Here is a 13,110-nt window from a genome sequence, read left to right on the forward strand (position 1 = left end):
ATAATTCATAGTTTTGATGCCTTCAGTGAGAATGTACAATTTTCATAGTCATGAAAATACAGAAAAATCTTTAAATGAGAAGGTGTGTCCAAACTTTTGGTCTGTACTGTATACTTTTATAGTCAAAAGAAAAACTAAGTGCATAGTCCCTGAATTCTATGGTTTTACATATCAGCTCATAACCAAAAAACATCTGGTTCTTAGGAGGTCTTGAAATAAGGTAAATAGAACCTCAGACGAACAACAACACAAGTTAGAAATATAACCATGCTGTTATTTATTTAACAAAAGATAGAAGAAAATGCAAAGCAGTGTGTGAAAAATCAAGTATAACACATAAATGATTTCTAGATTTAGCAGCAATATTGTGAAGTAATTGTTTTCTGTGTTAGAACAGCACCAGCACCCCTGCACGTAGGTTTCCTGATAACGTGCTTAGGGCTCTTCTGAAAATGTCTCCAGCCAATAGCTGGGAGATGCCAGATATTTAAGGCACCCTTCCCTATTGGGAGGTGCCTTTTCAACCTTAGTATCAGTTTGCTATCCTGCTACCTAATTGTAAAGTCCCTGTACCTGTGATTCCTGAATGTGATCCTGTCCGTCATGTCTACCTGATAATGTCTGTCCTGTCTGAGCTTGATCCGGCCCATCCCGCTGTAACCTGTTCTTGAGCCCTCCCTGCTTTTACCTAGTCCTGAGCCTGGTCCGTCTCATCCACACCTGTATCGCTACCCTCACCTGTCCAGTCTGAACCTGCACCTGCAATTCTGCACCCAAGTCTGCCTTGTGTTCCTGAACCTATCCGGTTAGTTCCTGATCCTAAACCTACCACTCTGTCTACCAGCCATGCAGTACTTTACGGAATCTGTTCTGTCTAACCAGCTGCATGTCCTCATGTTTATCAGTTCCTGGCAGGTCCTGCTTCCTTGCCCCTTTGGGGATCAGCTGAGGCTCTGGGGTCAGTCCTGGAGTAGCATATGGTGTGAGGAACCAGGTGGTCACTTAGTTACACCCCTCCAGGCTCTCTCCAGACCATGGCACAATGGTCCCACCACCACGTGCTTAACAGTTTGCTAAGGCCATGTAATCCGTCAACTCTCATACCCCTCAAATCTCGAACATGTTCCAAGAGATGACCCATCAGAGAGAACAGCAAGATAAGATCTTGTCATATCTATGGACTATGAACACCTATCTGGACGCTCTGACATCAGCAGCAGCAACCGCTCCGGATCAAGCTGTGGCAACCTCGTCAGTGACTATTCAGTCAGTCCTCAACCCCTTCTGTCTGCATATCATGTTTTGACATGGATCCAAAGCACCATCTTCTCTGTCAGGATTACCATCTGCCTACTGGTCATATGCTGACATCTTCGACAAGAGGGAAGCAGAGACACTGCCTCCACATAGGCCATAAGACTGCCTTACAGACCGGCTTCCAGGAACCTCACTTCCACGAGGCCATATCTACCCCCTGCCCCAGGCAAAGACCCTAGCAATATCTGAGTATGTTATGGAGAATCTGGCAAGGGGATTCATTCACAAGTCCTCTCCTAGGGCAGGAGCTAGCCTTTTTTTGTCAAGAAAATGGATGGTACTCTCCAGCCTTGCTGAGATTATAGGGGTTTCAATCAGATTATGATTAAGAACAAATATCCATTGCCGTTGATCCCAGAATTGTTCAATCGCCTCAGCAGTGCCAGGATTTTCCCAAGCTGGATCTGAGAGGAGCAGACAATCTAATCCGGATACCCTGAGGAGATGAATGGAAGACGGCTTTCAAGACTAGGGACGGTTATTATGAGTACCAAATTATGCTGTTTGGGCTCAGCAATGCCCCAGCTGTCTTCCAACAATTTATGAACGACATCTTTCGAGACCTCCTCTATACTTGTGTCATGATTTATATGGACGATATCTTGGTCTTCTCTCCAGCTCTGCCCGCTGCAGTGACATAGGGAGAATCACCTGTATGCTAAATTTGAAAAATGCATTTTTGAACAATATTCTCTACCTAGGTTATATAATCTTGGACAGGGGTTTGAAGATGGATCAGGAGAAAGTGTATTCCATCCAAAAGAGGTCGCGTCCTGCTGGAAATAAGGATGTGCAGCAATTCCTAGGATTCGCCAATTACTACTGAAAATTTATTCCGCATTTCTTGTCCCGGACCGCTCTCATCTCTGCTATGATCCATAAGGGTATGTTCACACGATCAGTGTTCACTGCGGATTGGACGCAGTGCAAGTGCGCTGCCCGCAATCCACAGTGACCAGATGTTACAGCATAGTGGATGGGATTTATACAAATCCCATGCCCACTATGCATCTGCGGCATACCCGGGGAAACTGACATGCAGGGCATCTTTCCAGACCGCAGAATGTCAATTTCTCCTGCGGGTCCACATGCGGGCTTTTGCCATAGACCTAATATCTATGGGGAAAGCCCGCTTGTGAGAAAAATAAATAAAAAATGAGCGGAAGCAGGAGGCGGCTTGTCTGCAGGCTCGGGGCCGCAATCGGCTCCGGATCATGTGGATGTACCCTTAGGGTGCCGATCCTAAGGTATGGACTCCAGAGGCTGAAAATGCTTTTCTCTCACTGAAACAGGCTTTTTCCTCCCCTCCAGTATTATATCAACCAGAAGTGAAAGACAGTTCTTTCTGGAGGTAGATGCTTCTGCTTCTGGGGCAGGAGCAGTTCTCACCCAAAAGTCTCCCTCTCACCATATGGTTACCTACAGTTCTTTCTCCAAGGCCTTCTCTGTCCAGGGAGCTCAACTACTCGATTGGCAAACGAGAGTTGTTGGCAATTAAGATGGCTCTAGAGGAGTGGTGGTACCTTTTCGAGGTAACGCTCCCTCCGGTCTTCATTTATACCATAAGAACCTGGCCTATCTGCAGTCCGCACAAAGACTGCACCACCGCCAGGCTACATGGTCGCTATTTTTCACCCGTTTTGACTTTGGGCTGCAATATCGGCCAGCTGACAAGAACATCAAGGCTGATGCACTTTCTCGCTCTTTCCTGCCCAGCAAGAGGAGGAACCTCAACTCATCATCGAGCCATCCAAGATGGTTACTGTGTCTTCGGTAAACTTGTCCCAAATTCCTCCAGGAAAGACCTTGGTGTCAGAATTGGATAAGAGGCAAGTTCTGCTATGGGGCACTCCTCCATGTGGCTGGCCATGTCGGGCAGAGAAGGACGTTGCAGCTCATCTCACGTCACTATTGGTGGCCTACAATGTGTAAGGAGATCATGGAGCTTGTTTTCACCTGTCCTTCCTGTGACTGTAACAAAACTGCCAGGCAACTCCCATCCGGGCGACTCCTACCACTTCCTGTGCCATCGGTGCCTTGGCAGCAAATCGCCATTGGACTTTGTAATGGACCTCCCTGTGTCCTCGGGCTGCTCCATCATCTGGGTACTGGTGGATCGCTTTTTCAAAATATTACATTTTACCCCATTGCCTCTCGTCCACTCTGGAGCTTGTGGAGAAATTCGTCCAGCATATCATCTGTCTTCACGGCTTTCCTCTTGACATCGTGTCCGACCGAGGTGTTCAATTCACATCCAGATTCTGGCGAGCTTTGTGCAGACTTCTGAACATAGTGCTGGACTTCTATTCTGCATACCACCCTCAATCCAATGAACAGGTAGACAGAGTCAACCAGATTTTGGTCAACTTCCTGCAGCACTTCACAAACGCACATAATGACAACTGGGTCAAGGTCTTACCATGGGCAAAGTTCTCCTATAACAACCACATAAGTGTGTCTTCTGTAAGCTCTCCATTCTTCATTGTCTTTGGGCAACAGCTAGGTATCCCTCTTCCGGTGTCAGCTGCTTCTGGCGTACCAGCAGCCGATGCTCTCACAAAAGATTTCTCGAAGATATGTCAGGACACCAAACCCACTGTAGAGAAATTTTCTTAGTGTATGAAGAGGCATACAGACAAGAAATGCTTAGATCCACCTTTTTATTGCCCAGGGGATAAGGTAAGGCTATCTTCTATGTACATCCATCTCAAAATCCAATCCTACTTGGGTCCTTGCTTCATCAGTACCTTTGAAGTCATCAAGCAAAAGAATGCTGTACCTTATAAGCTGAAGCTGCCCGCCTCCTTACGAGTACCCAATTCCTTCCACATATCCCTCCTGAAGCCGGTGATCTTGAGTCCTTCTTCAAGAATCCTGGTGCTACGCCTGCTCCGATCAGCTCCGAGGATGTCTTTGAGGTGAAGAATATCTTAGCCTTGAAGAAGGTGTGAGGAAAAACATTTTTCTTAGTTAATTGGAAGGGATTTGGACACGAAAAAAGATCTTGGGAGCCCAAAGAAGATATTCACCTCAAATATTCATGCTCCACTTCTTCAGAAATTCCTTGCGGGCTTGAAGAAGAGGAGACGTTAGTGGGGTACTGTTAGAACAGCCCCGCGTCCCTGCATGAGTCCCCCTCCTCCTCTCAGCAGGGACGCCGGTGCGTTCACTTATCCAGTCATGCTGCTTCGGTCCCTGCAGTGTCTGTTTGCTCCCAGGACCTGCGCATGGCCCGCATGTCTCCTGGAAGTGTGCTTAGGCTGTTCACACATGCACCCTGCCTCTTAAATAGGCAGCATGCGCACTTCTGAAAAGGTCCCCAGCCAATAGTTGCAAGACACTTGATATTTAAAGTACCCTCCCCTATTGGGAGGTGCCTTTGCAACATTTGTATCAGTGTGCTATCCTGCTACCTAGTTGTAAGGTCTCTGTACCTGTGCTTCCTGAATCTTTTCCTGTCCATCCTGTCTGCTTAATCCTGTCCGTCCTGTGTGAGCTTGATCCTGCCAATCCCCCTGTAACCTGTTCCTGAGCTCTCCCTGCTTCTACCTAGTCCTGAGCCTGATCAGTCTCATCTGCACCTGTACAGCTACTCTCACCTGTCCAATCTGAACCTGCACCTGAAATCTTACCAGCCGTAGAGTCCTGTTCCTGAACCTGTTCTGTCTACCAGCCGTGCAGTCCTATATGGAACCTGTTCTGTCTAAGCAGCCGCACATCCTCCTGTTTATTAGTTTCTTGCCAGTCCTGCTTCCCTGCAAGTTTGGGGGTCAGCTGCTGTGGCTCTGGGGTCGGTCCTGCAGCATCTTGCATCCACCTGGGTTCAAGTCTAACCACACCACCAGGGGCTCTCAGAAAGGTACCAGGTAGTCACTTAGTTAAAACCCCTCAAGGCTCTTCCCAGACCATGGCACAGTGGTTCCAAAACCACGTGAGAAACATTCTGTATGATTTTATCACTCTCAAATCATTCCGGAGGAATTTTGTATCACTTTTCTTTACAATGTTGCTTACGTTCATTGGGTTTTTAACAATTCATTATGCATTAATTTAACTTTAACTAGGCTATTGAAACACAAATTTTCCTCTTTAGCCATTCTGATGTAGATTTGCTAGTGCATTATGAAAAATTAGCCCCACTTTGGTCTCATTTGTCCAAAGAATAGTGTTTCAAATTGTTCCAAAATTTTTGTGGTTTGTTTAGATCCAACTTTGCAAACTTTAGGCATGCTACGGTGTTCTTTTTAGAAAGAATAGGCTCTCTCCTTATAACATTCCAAATAAGCCATATTATTAGTGATGAGCGAGCACTAAAATGCTCGGGTACTCGTTGCTTGGGTCGAGCAAATTGGAATACTCGGGTGCTCGACCCGAGCAACGAGCCCAATGTAAGTCTATGGGAAACTCGAGCATTTTTCAGGCGGCTCCCCCCAGCGGTCTGCAGAGGGCCTAAAAATTGCCCAAATCGATGGGAACAGTGCTCAAATGACATGGAAACAGCATGAGGAAGACCCCTGGAAACATTTCTGACTCCCAGGTCACTGCTGTCAACAACGTTGTCAGAGTATTACGCCACTTTTATGGACTCACAATAAAACATACAAAAATGAAACCAAAATGGATTTTCCAGGGCAATATGTTAAGGAACATCCTTTCCAGGGTAATGACTTGTATATAAGGCAAAATAAATAATCAAAAACAAAAATACTCCTCCACACCTTGGGCTATGTTCACACATAGCGATTTTGATGTGCTTTTGCACTTTTGCATTGCTTTCAACAAAGACAAATGCATTCACTGGGAAATGTCATTTTAACATTTTTCAACCTTATCTGGCCATGTGGTGTGCGACACATCAGACACATGCATACAGTGCTGAAAAAACATGGGAACAGCATGGGGAAGACCTCTGGAAGCATATCTGACTCCCAGGTCACTGCATAAAAGTGTGCCCATCATAAGTGATCTTTGGCACATGCGAAGATGCCTCCCACCATGCATCTGTTGTTGCAGACTTGCAACAATCACCATCCACGTCCTTGTCCCAGTGCAGCATTCAGTTGTCCCTACCCCTTTCCTTGGAATGCAAGCGCAAGTATGCAGCCAGCCACCCACCTACCCACAGGCTGCAATACTATACTGACAATTTTTTGACAGCTGCTTGCACTTGAAATGTGGCCTTTTAGGCTCGTGGAGATGGAAGCTGTCCACAATCTTATAGCGGCGGCGACCAGGTATCCATACTCGGTCCCCAGCTGCCACTTTTTTTCCCGGTATCGTCTCCGACTTCCACAAGCACGGGTCCCACAGCATTACCTGTGCCCTCTCCAGTGCACTTACTGGGAAGGACCACCTAACCACAAACACGTGGACAGGTGAATGTGGCCATGAACGGTACAGAGCCAGTCCACAGATTTTTTTGCTGAGTTGTATTTCGCCACAGCCATATTCTTTAGTTTGGTGAAAGGACTTGGTAAACCATATCTACCCAGCTGTCATTTCTCCCAGGAAGTCCTCTAAAGCTGTTTTCACTTGAAATGTGGCCTTTTAGGCTCGTGGAGGCGGAAGCTGTCCACAATCTTATGGCGGCGGAGACCGGGCGTCCATACTCTGTCCCCAGCTGCTACTATTTCTCTTGGTATAGTCTCCGCCTTCCACAAGCACTGGTCCCACAGCATTACCCGTGGTCTCCCCAGTGCACTTACTGGGAAGGACCGCCTAACCACAAACACGTGGACAGGTGAATGTGGCCAGGGACGGTACGGAGCCAGTCCACATCTTTTTTTGCTGAGCTGTATTTAGCTCAGTGAAAGGACTGGCATAGAGGGAAACCGTATCTACTCTGGGTGTAATTTCTCCCAGGATGTCCTCTAATGCAGCTTGTTGCAGAAGCAATGGCAGCCCATCCAACATCAACTCGCACTTGTCGGTGGTGCTTTGACACGCACACATCTTTCTTTGCAAATTTAATTTTATGACTACAGAGTTGGGCAATGGCCTGATCTGCAATGCGGTTTGAGAAATAACATACACAAGCACTACCGATTCGCATTAAAAAAGCAGCCATAGAGAGTCCAGGAACCTTCCTCCACACTTTTCTTAGCCAGGACTGCTTCTGGGCAGGGTTGGACAGTCACACCAGAGAATCCTCTGGTGTGCCTTGGCTTCTACCTCAGGAGAGTTCATGATAGCGCTAACTTTGCAGCTGCTATGGGGCTCTTGAGCGGGGGAGAAAGGTGAGCCCTCAGAATCAAATCCTCTGGTGGGCCCTATGTTTTTCAATCTGAATAAGCTTCTCAGAGGAAGTTGTATTTCACCACAGCCATATTATTTAGCTCGGTGAACGGACTGGCATAGAGGGAAACCGTATCTACTCCGGCTGTCATTTCTCCGTCACCAGGTTCCGCCCATTGTCACACACGACCATGCCTGGCTGTATGTTCAGCGGTGAGAGCCACAGATCAGGCTGCTGTGTTACAGCTTTCAACAACTCTGCGCGGTTTTTCACCTAAGCATTAAGCATGTTATCTTCAGCACAACCTGTTGCCGCTTGGCCAAGGCAGTGCTACAGTGCTATCAGCTTGTGACTGATGTGGTCATTCCGGGGATGGAGGAGGAGGTGCAGGAGCTGAACAATGTGATTACATTGTTATTAAATTGGTGACGCTGTTTTTTATACTAAAGAAAGATCCTATTGTTTTGCTTTTTTTTACGTTATTTTTTAAGACAAATGCATTCACCGGGAAATGCCATTTTAACATTTTACAACCTTATCTGCAATGTGGTGTGTGACACATCATCAGACACTTCCTGTTTTATTTATGATGGAGGGACTCTGAAAGTCATAAAGCCTATTTTTATAGGGCCATCAGACGGCCCTTACTATTCTTAAAAGGCCAGCAGTCGGCCATAGCTATTGTTAGAGAGCCATCAGCAGGCTATGCATTGTTGTTCCCATTATTAACAAGTGGGTCTCCTAGTTATTGCATATCCAGTGACTGGAAGGGCTGCCAAAAATTTGGACGCAACCCAATACCCCTTTGAAGAGACAGAGGAGTGTCTCAGTAAAAAGATGTTCCCATTATAAAGGAGCGGGTCTCCTTTAGCGGTAATGCCCATGCTGTGACTGCAAGGGCTGCCAAAATTTGGGAAAAACCCCACTAAGAATTTAAAGACACATAGAGCAGGGCCACAGTAACAAATTCCCATTAGAAAGGAGAGAGTCTGCTATACAATTATAGGGTATGCAGTGAGTCCAACGGCTGACCAATTTTAGGAAAAACCCCACTAAAAATGTAAAGACACATAGAGCAGGGCCACAGTAGCGACAAATTCTCATTAGAAAGGAGAGGGTCTCCCATAGTGTTGGCCTATGCAGTGAATTCAAGGACTGCCAAAAATTGGGGGGCACTCCAATGCCCCTTGGAAGAGACTTAGAAGGCCTCATAAAAAAATGTTCCCATTAGAAAGGAGTGGGTTTCCTATACTTGGAATGCCCATGCACTAAGTGTATGGGCTGACAAACATTTACCCCTGGGGGGTATACATGAACATACTGTATAATTTTCTTTTTTACGGGCATCATAAACACCCTTTAAAAAAATTATGTGGGTTTTGCATCACGGACCAAGGTCACCCTGGTGATATGGTGGTGGAGGATGAGGAGGAGGAGAAAAGCAAATAGCCAAAATCAGGAAGCATATACCCATTTGTGGGTATGAAGAGGTGCATGGGAATACACCTCCCAAAAAAAGACACTGGATTTGAGTTTATGTTACGCTGCTATCATTCGGCAGTGTTGAGAAGTCTGGCCCAATCCAGCCCTTGTTCATTTTTATAAGAGTCAGCCTGCCAGCATTTTCAGTTGACAGGCGGATGCACTTATCAGTTATAATTCCACCAGTGGCACTAAAAACCCACTCTGATAAAACCCTAGCGACAGGGCAGCCCAGGACCTCTAAAGCGTAGAGAGCCAGTTCATTCCACGTATCCAGCCCAATAATTAAAAGGCACAGAGGAATCACGGAGGGTCAGCAAGATACTCTCTCAGCATCTTCCCAAACTTTGCACTCCTTGTGAGAGTACCCCGCACTTCAGGGCCTGTGCGGTGCGAGGGTCTGAGAAAACTGTCCCAGAACTTCGACAGTGTTCCCCAGCCTCTGCTGGATTGCATTTGTGTCTCTCTCGCCTCTACTCCTTGGTTGTCCAATGAACTGTGACCTCTGTCGCCAGCGTTTTCAGATGGGAATTTTTTATTAGTTCCGCAACAAGGGCCTTCAGGTACTGCCCCATTTTTGTAGACCTGTCCGCCTCAGGAATAAGAGATATAAAGTTCTCCTTGTAGCGTGGGTCTAGAAGTGTCACCAACCAGTATTGACTGTCACACAAAATTTTGAAAACGCGAGGGTCATGGGAAAGGCAGCGTAACAAACTCAGCCATGCGTGCCAGACCGCTAACAGGCAAGACTTCCGTGTCCTCACCAAGAGGATGACTGACCATGCTCTCCTCCTCCTCCTCTCTGTCCTCTGGCCATCCACGCTGAACAGATGGTATGACAGTTGTGCAGGTAGTACCGTCTATAGCGCATGAAACCAGCTCCTGTTCTTCCTCCTCCTCCTCCTCTTTCTCATGGTCACCAAATCCACGTTGGAATGAGATGAGGCTGGTCTGTGTGTAATCACCCTGAATAGTTCCTTGCTCCATCTCATCGTGCTCTACCTGCAATGCATCCTCTTTGTTTGTGAGCAGAGAGCATTTCAGAAGACAGAGAAGCGGGATGGTGATGCTAATTATGGCGTCATCGCCACTCACCATCTTGGTGGAGTCCTCAAAGTTTTGGAGGATGGTACACATGTCTGACATCCATGTCCACTCCTGACGTCTTATGTGTGGAGTCTGAACTGAATACCGATGGCCTTGTTGATGCCGGTACTCAACAACTGCTCTCTTCTGCTCACAAATCCTTCCCAACATCTGCAGTGTAGAGTTCCAATGCGTGGGGACATCACATACCAGTCTTTGAGCCAGAAGCTACATTTGCTGCTGAAACACGGCAAGGGCGGCGGATGCTGTAGGTGACTTTCTAAAATGGGCACACAGGCAGTGTACTGTAACAAGCTGATCCGGCAGCTCCGGGTAGGATTTGAGAAACCGCTGAACCACGAGGTTAAGCACATGGGCCAGGCATGGTACGTGTGTGAGCTCGCCTCAGAGCCGCCACCAGGTTCTGACACGAGCATGCCTGGCTGTAGGTTCAGCGGTGTGAGCCACAGATCTGCTTGCTCTTTCAAAGCTGTCCACAACTTCAGCATTGTGCGGTTTGTCAGCTAAGCATATTAGCTTCACCACAGCCTGTTGCCGCTTGGCCGAGGCAGTGCTGCAGTGTTTCCAGCTTGTGACTGATGTGGTCTTTTCGGAGATGGAGGCTGAAGAGGAGGAGGAAGCTGAGGAGGATGAGGTGCAGGAGCTGTAGACTGTGGGTGCAACCATGATTGACCTAGGGCCCGCAATCCTCGGCGTCGGAAGGACGTGTTCCGTCCCAAGGTCCGACTGGGTCCCGGCTTCCACTATGTTAACCCAGTGTGCCGTCAGAGAGATGTACCGTTTCTGCCCACAAGCACTTGTACACGTGTCCGTGCTTAGGTGGACTTTCCCGGTAACTGCTTTGTTGAGGGCACGGCTAATGTTTTTGGACACGTGCTTGTGTAATGCGGGGACTGCACACCGGGAGAAATAGCGGCGGCTGGGGACCGAGTACCGAGGGACGGCCGCCGCCATCAGGTTGCGGAATGCTTCCATCTCCACGAACCTAAAAGGACACATATCGAGCACAAGCAGTCGTGAAATGTGGGAATTTAGTAGTGTGGCCTGTGGGGCGTTGGCTGCGTATTTGCGCATGCGTTCCAAGGACTGGGGTATGGACAACTGAGAGCTGTGCTGGGACAAGGATGTGCTTCCTGATGCTGATACTTGAGAGTGTGCAATGACAGTTGCAGGGCAGGAGGCATCTTCACATGCATCATGAACAAGGGATTGGCTTGCATGCACAACAGCGGAAGAAGCAATGGTGCCACCCGCAGACACTGTTCCTGGACCCTGGGGTTCGGCCCACAAAGTCGGGTGCTTTGCTGCCATGTGCCTGATCATGCTGGTCCTGGTCGTTTTGCTACCCCTGCTGATGCTGGCCTGGCAGGTGATGCAAATGGCCTTTTTGGGGTTATCGGCAGTGTCTTTAAAAAACAACCAGACTCAGGAAGACCTAACAGTTGTACTGGCAACTTCCTTCGTGTTGGTGTTACGTGAAACAGATACCTGCCTTCTTTCTGCGGCCATCACACTGCTTCTTCCTGCCTGTTGGGGTGTTCTGCCTCCCTCCCCCTGTGTGCGGCTGTCCTTGCTCTGCATGTCCTCCTCCCAGGTTGGGTCAGTTACTATATCATCCACCACCTCGTCTTCCACTTCTGCACTCTGGTCCTCCTCCTGACTTTCTGGCAATTGTGTGTCATCATCGTCCACCTCTTGGGACACTTTCCCACAGTCGCCTTTGTGTGACCATGGCTACTCAAATATTTGGGTATCGAAGGAGGTTTAGGGTGAGGAATATGCGGTCCAAACTCACAGCTACTGAGACTTGACCGTGTGGAAGACAAGGTGGTGGCTAAGTGACTGGAAGCATTATCTGCTTTCCAACCAATAACCTTTTCACACTGCTCTGTGTTCAATAGTGGTGTTCTGCGGTCCCCTATTAATTGGGACAGGAAGGTCGAGCGAGAAGATGTGGGTGTTTGTTGTGGCACAATTTGAGCTTGCCCACGGCCTCGGCCTCTGCATGCACCATCATCACCATCACGTCCAGGTCCCCGTCCCTTGCCAAGTGCCTTGCCCATTTTAATTGGAGGACAATATCTTCCACGCTCACAACAAGTGACTGAATTTGGAGCGAACTTATATTTGATCCGTGTGACAAACCACAGTTTTAAATATCTGACCTGTAGGTAACTATTTTGAAAAGCAAACTGGTTTCAATTGCTTCACTGACACACTGAAACAAATTTTTAATGGAGGCCAGAAATGGCAGTATTTTCTGAAAACGTATATGTGATCCGTGTGTTGGAGAAAACACAGTTTTAAATACCTGGCCTGTAAGTAACTGTTTTGAACAGCAAACCGGTGTCAAAAACTTCACTGACATACTGAAACAAATTTTTAATGGATGCCAGAAATGGCAGTATTTTCTGAAAACGTATATGTAATCCATGTGATGGAGAAAACACATTTTTAAGTACCTGGCCTGTAGGTTATTATTTTGAACAGCAATCTGGTGTCAATTGCTTCACTGACACACTGCAACAAATTTTTAATTTAGATCCGAAATGGCAGTATTTTTTGAAAATGTATATGTGATCTGTGTGACGGAGAAAACACAGTTTTAAATACCTGGCCTGTAAGTAACTGTTTTGAACAGCAAACCAGTGTCAAAAACGTTGCTGACACAATGAAAAAAAAATGTAATGAAGGCCAGAAATGGCAGTATTTTCTGAAACGTATATGTGATCCATGTGACAGAGAAAACACACTTTTAAATACCTGGCCTGTAGGTAATTATTTTGAACAGCAATCTGGTGTCAATTGCTTCACTGACACACTGCAACAAATTTTTAATGAATATCCGAAATGGCAGTATTTTCTGAAAACGTATATGTGATCCGTGTGATGGAGAAAACCCCGTTTTAAATGCCTGGCCTGTAGGTAACTATTTTGAACAGCAATCTGGTGTCAATTGCTTCACTGAC

Source organism: Phyllobates terribilis, unplaced genomic scaffold (assembly GCF_046119375.1).
Source record: "Phyllobates terribilis strain yellow unplaced genomic scaffold, ASM4611937v1 Scaffold_9__5_contigs__length_417890890, whole genome shotgun sequence".
Taxonomy (NCBI): domain Eukaryota; kingdom Metazoa; phylum Chordata; class Amphibia; order Anura; family Dendrobatidae; genus Phyllobates; species Phyllobates terribilis.